The following is a 14,694-nucleotide window of genomic DNA, read 5'->3' on the forward strand; positions in this document are numbered from 1 at the left end:
GTTTGATTTCCTGATAACTTTGGGCTTGTTAATTTTTAGCAAATTGCTAGTCTAATTCGATTGGAATCGAGCCATTGAAATGTTTCTTTTGATTTAATGATAACTTTGGGTTTTCTCATTTTTGTCGAATTGCTTGTCTAATTCGATTGGAATTGAATCAATGAAATGTGGCTTTTGATTTCAAAATAACCATGGGTTTGTTCTTTTTTGATGAATTGCTTGTCTAATTCGATTGGAATCGTGCTAACGATGAGTGGTTTTTGATTTCATGATAACTTCGAGTTTATTCGTTTTGGTTGAATTGCTAGTCTAATTTGATTGGAATCGAGCAAATGAAAAGCGGTTTTTGATTTCATTATAACTTCGGGTTTGTTCATTTTTGGTGAATTGCTAGTCTAATTCGATTATAATCGGGCCAATGAAAAGTGGGTTTTGATTTCATGATAACTTCGGGTTTGTTCATTTTTGGCGAATTGCGAGTCTAATTCGATTGGAATCGAGCCAATGAAATGCGGCTTTTAATTTCATGATACTTCGTGTTTGTTCATTTTTGGTTTATTGCCAGTCTAATTCGATTGAATCGAGCCAATGAAAAGTGGCTTTTGATTTCATGATAACTCCAGGTTTGTTCATTTTTGACGAATTGCTAGTCTAATTCGATTGGAATCGGGAATCGGGCCAATGAAAAATGGGTTTTGATTTCATGATAACTTCGGGTTTATTCATTTTTAGCGAATTGCTAGTCTAATTTAATTGGAATCGGGCCATTGAAATGTTTCTTTTGATTTTATGATAACTTCAAGTTTGTTCATTTTTGTCGAATTGCTAGTCTAATTCGATTGGAATCGAGTGAATAAAATGTGGCTTTTGATTTCATGATAACCTTGGGTTTGTTTGTTTTTGACGAATTGCTTGTCTAAGTCGATTGGAATCGAGCTAATGAAATGTGGTTTTTGATTTCTTGATAACTTCGGGTTTGTTCGTTTTGGTCGAATTCCTTGTCTAATTCGATTGGTATCTAGCAAATGAAAAGCGGTTTTTGATTTCATGATAACTTTGGGTTTGTTTATTTTTGGCGAATTACTAGTCTAATTCGATTGGAATCTGGCCAATGAAATGTGGCTTTTAACTTCGTGATAACTTCTGGTTTGTTTGTTTTTAGCGAATTGCTAGTCCAATTCGATTAGAATCGAGCAAATGAAAAACGATTTTTGATTTCATGATAACTACTGGTTTGTTCATTTTTCGTTGAGCCAATGAAAAGTTGTTTTTGATTTCATAATAGCTTCGGGTTTGTTCGTTTTGGTCGAATTGCTAGTCTAATTCGATTGGAATCGAGCCAGTGAAATGTGGCTTTTGATTTCATGATAACTTTAGGTTTATTTTTTGACAAATTGGTAGTTTTATTCGATTGGAATCGAGCCAATGAAAAATGGTTTTTGCTTTCATCATAACTTCGAGTTTGTCTATATTGGTTGAATTGCTGGTCTAATTCGATTGGAATCGAGCAAATGAAAAAGCATTTTTTGATTTCAAGATAACTTCGGGGTTATTCATTTTTGGCAAATTGCTAGTCTAATTCGATTGGAATCGAGCCAATGAAAAGTGGTTTTTGATTTCATGATAACTTCGGGTTTGTTCGTTTTGGTTGAATTGCTATTCTAATTCGATTGGAATCGAGCCAGTGAAATGTGGATTTTGATTTCATGATAACTTTAGGTTTATTTTTTGACAAATTGGTAGTCTTATCCGATTGGAATCGAGCCAATGAAAAATGGTTTTTGATTTCATGATAACTTCGAGTTTGTCTATATTGGTTAAATTGGCTATCTAATTCGATTGGAACCGAGGAAATGAAAAAGCATTTTTTGATTTCAAGATAACTTCGAGTTTATTCATTTTTGGCGAATTGCTAGTCTAGTTCGATTGGAATCGAGCCAATGAAAAGTGGTTTTTGATTTCATGATAACTTCAGGTTTGTTCGTTTTGGTCGAATTACTAGTCTAATTCGATTGGAATTGAGCAAATGAAAAGCGGCTTTTAATTTCATGATAACTTCGAGTTTGTTCATTTTTGATGAATTTATAGTCTAATTCGATTGGAATAGGGCCAATGAAAAGTAGGTCTTGATTTCATGATAACTTCGGGTCTGTTCTTTTTTAGCGAATTGCTAGTCTAATTCGATTGGAATCGGGCCATTGAATGTTGTTTTTGATTTAATGTAAACTTCGGGTTTGTTCGTTTTTGTCAAATTACTTGTCTAATTCGATTGGAATCGAGTGAATGAAATGTGGCTTTTGATTTAATGATACCCTTGGGTTTGTTCATTTTTGACAAATTGCTTGTCTATGTCGATTGGAATCGAGCCAATGAAAAGTGATTTTTGATTTCGTGATAACTTCGGGTTGGTTCGTTTTGGTCGAATTGCTTGCCTAATTTGATTGGAATCGAGCAAATGAAAAGCGGTTTTCGATTTCATGATAACTTCAGGTTTATTTATTTTTGGCGAATTGCTAGTCTAGTTCGATTGAAATTAGGCTAATGAAAAGTGGGTTTTGATTTCATGATAACTTCATGTGTGTTCATTTTTGGTGAATTGCGAGTCTAATTCGATTGGAATCAGGCTAATGAAATGTGGCTTTTAATTTCGTGATAACTTCAGGTTTGTTTGTTTTTGGCGAATTGCTAGTCTAATTCGATTGGAATCGAGCAAGTGACCAGGGATTTTTGATTTCATGATAACTTCGGGTTTGTTCATTTTTGGTGAATTGCTAGTCTAATACGATTGGAATAGGGCCAATGAAAAGTAGGTTCTGATTTCATGATAACTTCGGGTTTGTTCATTTTTAGCGAATTGCTAGTCTAATTCGATCGGAATCGGGCCATTGAATGTTGCTTTTGGTTTAATGTTAACTCCGGGTTTGTTCATTTTTGTTGAATTGCTAGTCTAATTCGATTGGAATCGAGTGAATGAAATGAGGCTTTGATTTTCGTGATAACCTTGGGTTTGTTCGTTTTTGACGAATTGCTTGTCTAACTCGATTGGAATCGAGCCAATGAAAAGTCGTTTTTGATTTCGTGATAACTTCGAATTTGTTCGTTTTGGTCGAGTTGCTAGTCTAATTCGATTGGAATCGAGCAAATGAAAAGTGATTTTTGATTTCATGATAACTTCGAGTTTGTTCATTTTGGTCGAATTGCTAGTCTAATTCGATTAGAATCGAGCAAGTAAAAGCGGCTTTTGGTTTCATGATAACTTCGAGTTTGTTCATTTTTGGCAAATTGCTAGTCTAATTCGATTGGAATAGGGCCAATGAACAGTAGGTCTTGATTTCTTGATAACTTTGGGTTTGTACATTTTTAGCGAATTGTTCGTCTAATTCGATTGGAATAGAGTGAATGAAATGCGGCTTTTGATTTCATGATAACCTTGGGTTTGTTCATTTTTGACGATTTGCTAGTCTAATTCGATTGGAATCGAGCCAATGAAAAGCGATTTTTGATTATATGATAACTTCGGGTTTGTTCATTTTTGGTGAATTGCTAGTCTAATTCGATTGGAATCGGGCCAATGAAAAGTGGGTTTTGATTTCATGATAACTTTGGGTTTGTCTATTTTTAGCGAATTGCTAGTCTAATTCCATTGGAATCGGGCCAATGAAATGTGGCTTCTGATTTCATGATAACTTTGGGTTTTTTCAGTTTTGGCGAATTGCTAGTCTAATTCGATTGGAATCAAGCCAATGAAAAGTGGTTTCTAATTTCATGATAACTTAGGGTTTGTTCATTTTTGGCGAATTGCTAGTCTAATTCGATTGGAATCAAGCGAATGACAAGTGGTTTTTGGTTTTTTGATAACTTCGGGTTCGTTCATTTTTGGTCGAATTGCTAGTCTAATTCGATTGGAATCGGGCCATTGAAATGTTGCTTTTGATTTAATGAGAACTTTGGGTTTGTTCATTTTTGTCGAATTACTAGTCTAATTCGATTGGAATCGAGTTAATGAAACGTTGCTTTTGATTTCATGATAACCTTGGATTTTTCGTTTTTGACGAATTGCTTGTCTAATTCGATTGGAATAGGGCCTATGAAAAGTAGGTCTTGATTTCTTGATAACTTCGGGTTTGTTCATTTTTAGCGAATTGCTAGTCGAATTCGATTGGAATCGGCCATTGAATGTTGTTTTGATTTAATGTTAACTTCGGGTTTGTTCATTTTTGTCCAATTGCTAGTCTAATTCGATTGGAATCGAGTGAATGAAATGTGGCTTTTGATTTCATGATAACCATGGGTTTGTTCGTTTTTTACGAATGGCTTGTCTATGTCGATTGGAATCGAGCCAATGAAAAGTGGTTTTTGATTTTGTGATAACTTCGGGTTTATTCGTTTTAGTCGAATTGCTTGTCTAATTCGATTGGAATCGAGCAAATGAAAAGCGATTTTCTATTTCATGATAACTTCGGGTTTGATCATTTTTAGCAAATTGCTAGTCTAATTCGATTGGAATCGGGCCAACGAAGAGTGTGTTTTGATTTCATGATAACTTCGGGTTTGTTCATTTTTGGCGAATTGCTAGTCTAGTTCGAGTGGAATCGAGCCATTGAAAAGTGGTTTTTGATTTCATGATAACTTCGGATTTGTTTATTTTTGGCGAATTGCTAGTCTAATTTGATTGTAATCGGGCCAATGAAAAGTGGGTTTTGATTTCATGATAACTTCAGGTTTGTTAATTTTTGGCGAATTGCTAGTCTAATTCAAACGGAATCGGGCCAATCAAAAGTGGTTTCTGATTTCATGATAACTTCGGATTTTTTAATTTTTGGCTAATTGCTAGTCCAATTCGATTGGAATCGAGCCAAAGTGGCTTTTGATTTCTTGATAACTTCGGGTTCGTTCATTTTTGGCAAATTGCTAGTCTAACTCGATTGGAATCGAGCCAATAACAAGTGGTTTTTGATTTCATGATAACTTCGTGTTTGTTCATTTTTGGTCGAATTGCTAGTCTAATTCGATTGGAATTGGGCCATTGAAATGTTGCTTTTGATTTAATGATAACTTCGGGTTTGTTCATTTTTGTCGAATTGCTAGTCTAATTCGATTGGAATTGAGCCAATGAAAAGCAATTTTTGATTATATGATAACTTCGTGTTTGTTCATTTTTGGCGAATTGCTAGTCTAATTAGATTGGAATCGGGCCAATGAAAAGTGGGTTTTGACTTCATGATAACTTCGGGTTTGTTCATTTTTGGCGAATTGCTAATCTAATTCCATTGGAATCGGGCCAATGAAATGTGGCTTCTGATTTCATGATAAGTTCGGGTTTTTTCATTTTTGGCGAGTTACTAGTCTAATTCGATTGGAATCGAGACAATGAAAAGTGACTTCTGATTTCAAGATAACTTCGGGTTTGTTCATTTTTGGCGAATTACTAGTCTAATTCGATTGGAATCTGGCCAACGAAATGTGTCGTTTGATTTCATGATGACTTTGGGTTTGTTAGTTTTAGACAAATTGCTAGTCTAATTCGATTGGAATCGAGCCAATGAAATGTGGCTTTTGATTTCATGATTCTTTAGGTTTGTTCATTTTTGACGAATTGCTAGTGTAATTTGATTGGAATCGAGCCAATGAAATGTGGCTTTTGATTTCATATAACTTCGGGTTTGTTCATTTTTGGCGAATTGCTAGTCTAATTCGATTGGAATCAAGCAAATGAAAAGAGGTATTTGATTCCATGAAAACTTTGGATTTGTTCGTTTTTGGCGAATTGCTAGTCTAATTCGATTGGAATCGGGCCAATGAAATGTGACTTTTGGTTTAATGATAACCTTGGGTTTGTTTGCTTTTGATGAATTGCTAGTCTAATTCGATTGGAATTGAGCCAATGAATATATAACATACTCTCTCATTTTTGAATATTTTGATATTTTATCATTTTGTTCATTTTCATTAGATTCACTCCTATATATTGGCATGGTAGTATGCATCTATAATGTTCAGGACCCTCTCTGATTTGTTGTATCTTAACCAGCAATATGTAAGATCATTGTCGATGTTGTGGGCTTCATCAACAGATTATTAACTAAGCCTGTGTTAAATCAATCTTTCAGTGCAATCTGTACATTGCTGTCTTCCTTGACCTGCCAAGATTTTGATCCATTTGCTCAATGATTGGTAAGCCTTGATTAGTCTCCTGTTTGACAGGGTACACTGTAAGCCAACATGGGTACGAAAGGTACCTCAACGTTAGATAAATGAAAGAGGAGTAATTTGGAAATCTTGCGAGCAACTCTGGATGGTAGGCCGATGTTGGAAATTGTTTATGAAGTAAGAAGCTAAATAAGATAGTCCTTATACCTCACCTCATGGATTTTAGACTCATGAGACGATGCTGCTAGGTTGAATGGCTATTGTTTTATGATACAAAGCACCAAGGAAAAGGACCATTGAGGAGCCATGAGCATTGTACAGCACATATAGGTTCCCTTTTATTGAAATCTCACGACAAGATATTTTGTGATGTATATAAAGTTAACGCAATAAAACCTGTGCTACGATCAAATTGTGATCTCATGACAAGATATTTTGTGATGTATACAAAGTTAACGCAATAAATGATTTTTAGCATAACAAGTTTTTAAAGTTTATCACTAAGATTGTAAAAAGTGCCAAAAATATAAGTTGACAATAAAAGTTGTTGTAAAATGTCAAAGGGCATGACAAACAATAAAGATTGTTGCAAAAAATATTATGGAAAGTATGGCACCAAAATAATTTTTTCTGAAAAAATTAAAGAGACAAACTTTTTTCTAGTGATGAAGGAATATTTGTTATTAAAAGTTCTAGTGATGAAGGAAAAAAATTTGAAACACCTAAATTTTGCATCTCTCTAGCTTGTAAGGATGGTAAAAAGACAATTGTGATATTCACATTCATCATCTATTAGTCTTTTCGATGAACAACATTTATCACAAGTCTATTCTTCTATAAACAAATACTTTAAACTAATTAACAAATACATAGTAAATTATTAATTAATAAGCACAAACATGCAATTGTATTTTTTCAATATGAACTTACTTTTTATACTATTTTATTTTACTTTATTCAAAACATTAAATTTCAATAATTATGATTGTATTTAGTTTTTGAGTAAATGAACAAGCACTAGGATCTAGAATTTCCCTATATTCTCTCATTATAATATTAATTTCAATATTTGACAAGATCATTGCTTCTAATTTATTTAATAATAACTTCATTATTCTTTCATGATAACTTCGGGTTTTTTCATTTTTGGCGAGTTACTAGTCTAATTCGATTGGAATCGAGCAAATGAAAAGTGGCTTCTGATTTCAAGATAACTTCGGGTTTGTTCATTTTTGGCGAATTGCTAGTCGAATTCGATTGGAATCTGGCCAAAGAAATGTGGCATTTGATTTCATGATAACTTTGGGTTTATACGTTTTTGGCGAATTGCTAGTCTAATTCGATTGGAATCGAGCCAATGAGAAGTGGGTTTTGATTTCTTGATAACTTCGGGTTTGTTCATTTTTGGCGAATTGCTAGTCTAATTCGATTGGAATCGAGCCAATGAGAAGTGGGTTTTGATTTCTTGATAACTTCGGGTTTGTTCATTTTTGGCGAATATCTAGTCTAATTCGATTGGAATCGGGCTAATGAAATGTGGCTTTTGATTTCATATAACTTCGGGTTTGTTCATTTTTGGTGAATTGCTAGTCTAATTCGATTGGAATCAAGCAAATGAAAAGAGGTATTTGATTCCATGAAAACTTTGGGTTCGTTCATTTTTGGCAAATTGTTAGTCTAATTCGATTGGAATCGGGCCAATGAAATGTGGCTTTTAGTTTAATGATAACCTTGGGTTTGTTTGCTTTTGATGAATTGCTAGTCTAATTCGATTGGAATTGAGCCAATGAAAAGTGGTTTTTGATTATATGATAACTTCGGGTTTGTTCATTTTTGGCGAATTGCTAGTCTAATTCGATTGGAATCGGGCCAATGAAAAGTGGGTTTTGATTTCATGATAACTTCGGGTTTGTTTATTTTTGACGAACTGCTAGTCTAATTCCATTGGAATTGGGCCAATGAAATGTGGCTTCTGATTTCATGATAACTTCGGGTTTTTTCATTTTTGGCGAGTTGCTGATCTAATTCGATTGGAATCGAGCTAATGAAAAGTGGCTTCTGCTTTCAAGATAACTTCGGGTTTGTTCATTTTTGGCAAATTGCTAGTCTAATTCGATTGGAATCGAGCAAATGAAAAGACGTATTTGATTCCATGAAAACTTTGGGTTCGTTCATTTTTGGCGAATCGCTAGTCTAATTCGATTGGAATCGGGCCAATGAAATGTGGCTTTTGATTTCATGATAACCTTGGGTTCGTTTGCTTTTGATGAATACCAGTCTAATTCGATTGGAATCGAGCCAATGAAAAGCGGTTTTTGATTATATGATAACTTCGTGTTTGTTCATTTTTGGCGAATTGCTAGTCTAATTCGATTGGAATCGGGCCATTGAAAAGTGGGTTTTGATTTCATGATAACTTCGGGTTTGTTCATTTTTGGCGAATTGCTAGTCTGATTCCATTAGAATCGGGCCAATGAAATGTGGCTTCTGATTTCATGATAACTTCAGGTTTTTTCATTTTTGGCAAGTTGCTAGTCTAATTCAATTGGAATCGAGCTAATGAAAAGTGGCTTCTGATTTCAAGATAACTTCGGGTTCGTTCATTTTTGGCGAATTGCTAGTCTAATTCGATTGGAATCAAGCGAATGACAAGTGGTTTTTTATTTTATGACTTCGGGTTTGTTCATTTTTCGTCGAATTTCTAGTCTAATTCGATTGGAATCGGGCCATTGAAATGTTGCTTTTGATTTAATGAGAACTTCGGGTTTGTTCATTTTTGTCGAATTACTAGTCTAATTCGATTGGAATCGAGTTAATGAAATATTTCTTTTGATTTCATGATGACCTTGGTTTTTCATTTTTGACGAATTGCTTATCTAATTCGATTGGAATCGAGCCAATGAAAAGTGGTTTTTGATTTCATGATAACTTCTGGTTTTTTCATTTTTAGCATATTGCTAGTCTAATTCGATTGGAATAGGGCCAATGAAAAGTAAGTCTTGATTTCATGATAACCTTGGGTTTGTTCATTTTTGACGAATTGCTTGTCCATGTCGATTGGAATCGAGCCAATGAAAAGTGATTTTCGATTTCTTGATAACTTCGATTTGTTCGTTTTGGTCGAATTGCTTGTCTAATTCGATTGGAATCAAGCAAATGAAAAGCGATTTTTGATTTCATGATAACTTCATGTTTGATCATTTTTGGGGAATTGCTAGTCTAATTCGATTGGAATCGGGCCAATGAAAACTGGGTTTTGATTTCATGATAACTTCGGGTTCGTTCATTTTTAGCGAATTGCTAGTCTAATTCAAATGGAATCGGGACAATAAAAGTGGATTCTGATTTCATGATAACTTCGGGTTTTTTAGTCTTTGTCGAATTGCTAGTCTAATTCGATTGGAATCGAGCCATTGAAAAGTGGCTTTAGATTTCATGATAACTTCGGGTTTATTCATTTTTGGCAAATTGCTAGTCTAACTTGATGGAATCGAGCCAATGACAAGTGATTTTTGATTTCATGATAACTTCGGGTTTGTTCATTTTTCGTCGAATTGCTAGTCTAATTCGATTGGAATCGGGCCATGGAGATGTTGCTTTTAATTTAATGATAATTCGGGTTTGTTTGTTTTTGTCGAATTGCTAGTCTAATTCGATTGGAATCGAGTCAATGAAATGTGGCTTTTGATTTCATGATAACCTTCGATTTTTTGTTTTTGACGAATTGCTTGTCCATGTCGATTGGAATCGAGCCAATGAAAAGTAGTTTTCGATTTCTTGATAACTTCGGTTTGTTCGTTTTGGTCGAATTGCTTGTCTAATTCGATTGGAATCAAGCAAATGAAAAGCGATTTTTGATTTCATGATAACTTCGGGTTTGATCATTTCTGGTGAATTGCTAGTCTAATTCGATTGGAATCAGGCCAATGAAAAGTGGGTTTTCTTTTCATGATAACTTCGGGTTCGTTCATTTTTAGCGAATTGCTAGTCTAATTCAAATGGAATCGGGCCAAAGAAATGGGGCGTTTGATTTCATGATGACTTTGGGTTTGTTCGTTTTAGACGAATTACTAGTCTAATTCGATTGAAATCGAGCCAATGAAATGTGGCTTTTGATTTCATGATAACTTTGGGTTTGTTCATTTTTGACGAATTGAATTGCTAGTCCAATTCGATTGGAATCGAGCCAATGAAAGGTGGTTTTTGATTTCATGATAACTTCGAGTTTTTTCGTTTTGGTCGAATTGCTAGTCTAATTCAATTGGAATCGAGCAAATGAGAAAGCAGTTTTTGATTTCTTGATAACTTTAGGTTTATGCATTTTTGGCAAATTGATAGTCTAATTCTGTTGGAATCGAGCCAATAAGAAGTATGTTTTGATTTCTTGATAACTTAGGGCTTGTTCATTTTTGGCGAATTTTTACTCTAATTCGATTGGAATCGGGCTAATGAAATGTGGCTTTTGATTTCATATAACTTGGGTTTGTTCATTTTTGGCGAATTGCTAGTCTAATTCGATTGGAATCGAGCAAATGAAAAGTGGTTTTCGATTCCATGAAAACTTTGGGTTTGTTCATTTTTGGCGAATTTCTAGTCTGATTCGATTGGAATTGGGCCAATGAAATGTGGCTTTTGATTTCATGATAACCTTGGGTTTGTTCGTTTTTGAAGAATTGCTAGTTTAATTTGACTGGAATCGAGCCAATGAAAAGCGGTTTTTGATTATATGATAACTTCGAGTTTGTTCATTTCTAGCTAATTCCTAGTCTAATTCGATTGGAATTGAGCCAATGAAAAGTTGGTTTTGATTTCATGATAACTTCGGGCTTGTTCATTTTTGGCAAATTGCTAGTCTAATTCCATTGGAATCGGGCAAATGAAATGTGGCTTCTGATTTCATGATAACTACGGGTTTTTTCATTTTTGGCGAGTTACTAGTCTAATTCGATTGGAATCGAGCCAATGAAAAGTGGCTTCTGATTTCAAGATAACTTCGGGTTTGTTCATTTTTGGTGAATTGCTAGTCTAATTCGACTGGAATCAAGCGAATGACAAGTGGTTTTTAATTTTATGATAACTTCGGGTTTGTTCATTTTTTGTCGAATTGCTAGTCTAATTCAATTGGAATCGGGCCATTGAATGTTGCTTTTGATTTAATGAGAACTTCGGGTTTGTTCGTTTTTGTCAAATTACTAGTATAATTCGATTGGAATCGAGTTAATGAAATGCTGCTTTTGATTTCATGATAACCTTGGGTTTTTCGTTTTTGACGTATTGCTTGTCTAATTCGATTGGAATCGAGCCAATGAAAAGTGGATTTTGATTTCATGATAACTTCGGGCTTGCTCATTTTTGGCGAATTGCTAGTCTAATTCGATTGGAATAGGGCCAATGAAAGGTAGGTCCTGATTTCATGATAACTTCAGGTTTGTTCAGTTTTAGCGAATTGCTAGTCTTATTCGATTGGAATCGGGCCATTGAACGTTGCTTTTGATTTAATGTTAACTTCGGGTTTGTTAATTTTTGTCGAATTGCTAGTCTAATTTGATTGGAATCGAGTGAATGAAATGTGGCTTTTGATTTCATGATAACCTTGGGTTTGTTCGTTCTTGACGAATTGCTTGTCCATGTCGATTGGAATCGAGCCAACGAAAAGTGGTTTTTGATTTTGTGATAACTTCGGGTTGTTCGTTTTGGTCGAATTACTTGTCTAATTCCATTGGAATCAAGCAAATGAAAAGCGGTTTTTGATTTCATGATAACTTCGGGTTTGATCATTTTTGGCGAATTACTAGTCTAGTTCGATTGGAATCAGGCCTATGAAAAGTGGGTTTTGATTTCATAATAACTTCGGGTTTGTTCATTTTTGGCGAATTGCTAGTCTAATTCGATTGGAATTGGGCCAAAGAAATGGGGCGTTTGATTTCATGATGACTTTGGGTTTGTTCGTTTTAGACGAATTACTAGTCTAATCGATTGGAATCGAGCCAATGAAATGTGGGTCTTGATTTCATGATAAATTCGGGTTTGTTCATCTTTACCGAATTGCTAGTCTAATTCGATTGGAATCGGGCCATTGAATGTTGCTTTTGAGTTAATGTTAACTTCGGGTTTGTTCATTTTTGTCGAATTGCTAGTCTAATTCAATTGGAATCGAGTGAATGAAATGTGGCTTTCTATTTCATGATAACCTTGGGTTTGTTCATTTTTGACGAATTGCGTGTCAATGTCGATTGGAATCGAGCCAATGAAAAGTGTTTTTTTCATTTCATCATAACTTCGGGTTTGTTCGTTTTAGTCCAATTGCTAGTCTAATTCGATTGGAATCGAGCAAATGAAAAGCGGGTTTTGATTTCATGATAACTTCGGGTTTGATCATTTTTGGCGAATTACGAGTCTAATTCGATTGGAATCGGGTCAATGAAATGTGGCTTTTAATTTCGTGATAACTTGAGGTTTGTTATTTTTTGGAGAATTGCTAGTCTAATTCGATTGAAATCGAGCAAATGAAAAACGGTTTTTGATTTCGTGGTGACTTCGGGTTTGTTCATTTTTGGCGATTTGCTAGTCAATTCGATTGGAATAAGGCTAATGAATAGTGGTTTTGATTTCATGATAACTTCGGGTTTGTTCGTTTTGGTCGAATTCCTTGTCTAATTCGATCGGAATCGAGCAAACGAAAAACAGTTTTTGATTTAATGATAACTTCGGGTTTATTTTTTTTGGCGAATTGCTAGTCTAATTCGATTGGAATCGGGCCAATGAAAAGTAGGTTTTGATTTCATGATAACTTCGGGTTTGTTCATTTTTGCGAATTGCGAGTCTAATTCGATTGGAGACGGGCCAATGAAATGTGGCTTTTAATTTCGTGATAACTTCAGGTTTGCTATTTTTTTTGCGAATTGCTAGTCTAATTTGATTGGAATCGAGCAAATGAAAAGCGGTTTTTGATTTCATGATGACTTCGGGTTTGTTCATTTATGGCGAATTACTAGTCTAATTCGATTGGAACAGGGCCAATGAATAGTAGGCTTTGATTTCAGGATAACTTCGGGTTTGTTCATTTTTAGCGAATTGCTAGTCAAATTCGATTGGAATCGGGCCATTGAATTGTACTTTTGATTTAATGTTAACTTCGGGTTTGTTCATTTTTGTCGAATTACTAGTCTAATTTGATTGGAATCGAGTGAATGAAATGTGGCTTTTGATTTCATGATAACCTTGGGTTTGTTCGTTTTTGACGAATTGCGTGTCTACATCGATTGGAATCGAGCCAATGAAAAGTGGTTTTTCATTTCGTGGGTTTGTTCGTTTTGGTCGTATTACTGGTCTAATTCGATTGGAATCGAGCAAATGAAAAGCGGGTTTTGATTTCATGATAACTTCGGGTTTGATCATTTTTGGCGAATGCGAGTCTAATTCGATTGTAATCGTGTCAATGAAATGTGGCTTTTAATTTTGTGATAACTTCAGGTTTGTTATTTTTTTGCGAATTGCTAGTCTTATTCGATTGGAATCAGGCCATTGAATGTTGCTTTTGTTTTAATGTTTACTTCGGGTTTGTTTATTTTTGTCGAATTGTTAGTCTAATTCGATTGGAATTGAGTGAATGAAATGTGGCTTTTGATTTCATGATAACCTTGGGTTTGTTCGTTTTTGACAAATTGCTTGTCTAAGTCGATTGGAATCGAGCCAATGAAAAGTGGTTTTTGATTTCTTGATAACTTCAGGTTTGTTCGTTTTGGTCGAATTCCTTGCCTAATTCGATTGGAATCGAGCAAATGAAAAGTGGTTTTTGATTTCATGATAACTTCGAGTTTGTTTATTTTTGGCGAATTGCAAGTCTAATTCGATTAGAATCGGGCCAATGAAAAGTAGGTTTTAATTTCATGATAACTTCAGGTTTTTTCACTTTTGGCGAATTAGGAGTCTAATTCGATTGAAATCGGGCCAATGAAATGTGGCTTTTAATTTCCTAATAACTTCAGGTTTGTTTGTTTTTGGCAAATTGCTAGTCTAATTCAATTGGAATCGAGCAAATGAAAAGCGGTTTCTGATTTCATGATAACTACGGGTTTGTTCATTTTCGGTTGAGCCAATGAAAAGTTTTTTTTTTAATTTCATGATAACTTCATTTTTGTTCATTTTGGTCGAATTGCTAGTCTAATTTGATTGGAATTCAGCAAATGAAAAAGCGATTTTTGATTTCATGATAACTTCGGGTTTATTCGTTTTTGGCAAATTGCTAGTCTAATTCGATTGGAATCGAGCAAATGAAATGCGGTTTTTGATTTCATGATTACTATGGGTTTGTTCATTTTTGGTTGAGCCAATGAAAAGTGGTTTTTTTGATTTCATGATAACTTCGGGTTTTTTCATTTTGGTCGAATTACTAGTCTAATTCGATTGGAATCGAGCAAACGAAAAAGAAGTTTTTTATTTCTTGATAATTTTGGGCTTATTCGTTTTCGACGAATTGCTAGTCTAATTCGATTGGAATCGAGCCAATGAGAAGTGGGTTTTGATTTCTTGATAACTTCGGGT

This window comes from Olea europaea, chromosome 13 (assembly GCF_002742605.1).
Source record: "Olea europaea var. sylvestris chromosome 13, O_europaea_v1, whole genome shotgun sequence".
NCBI classification, from domain to species: domain Eukaryota; kingdom Viridiplantae; phylum Streptophyta; class Magnoliopsida; order Lamiales; family Oleaceae; genus Olea; species Olea europaea.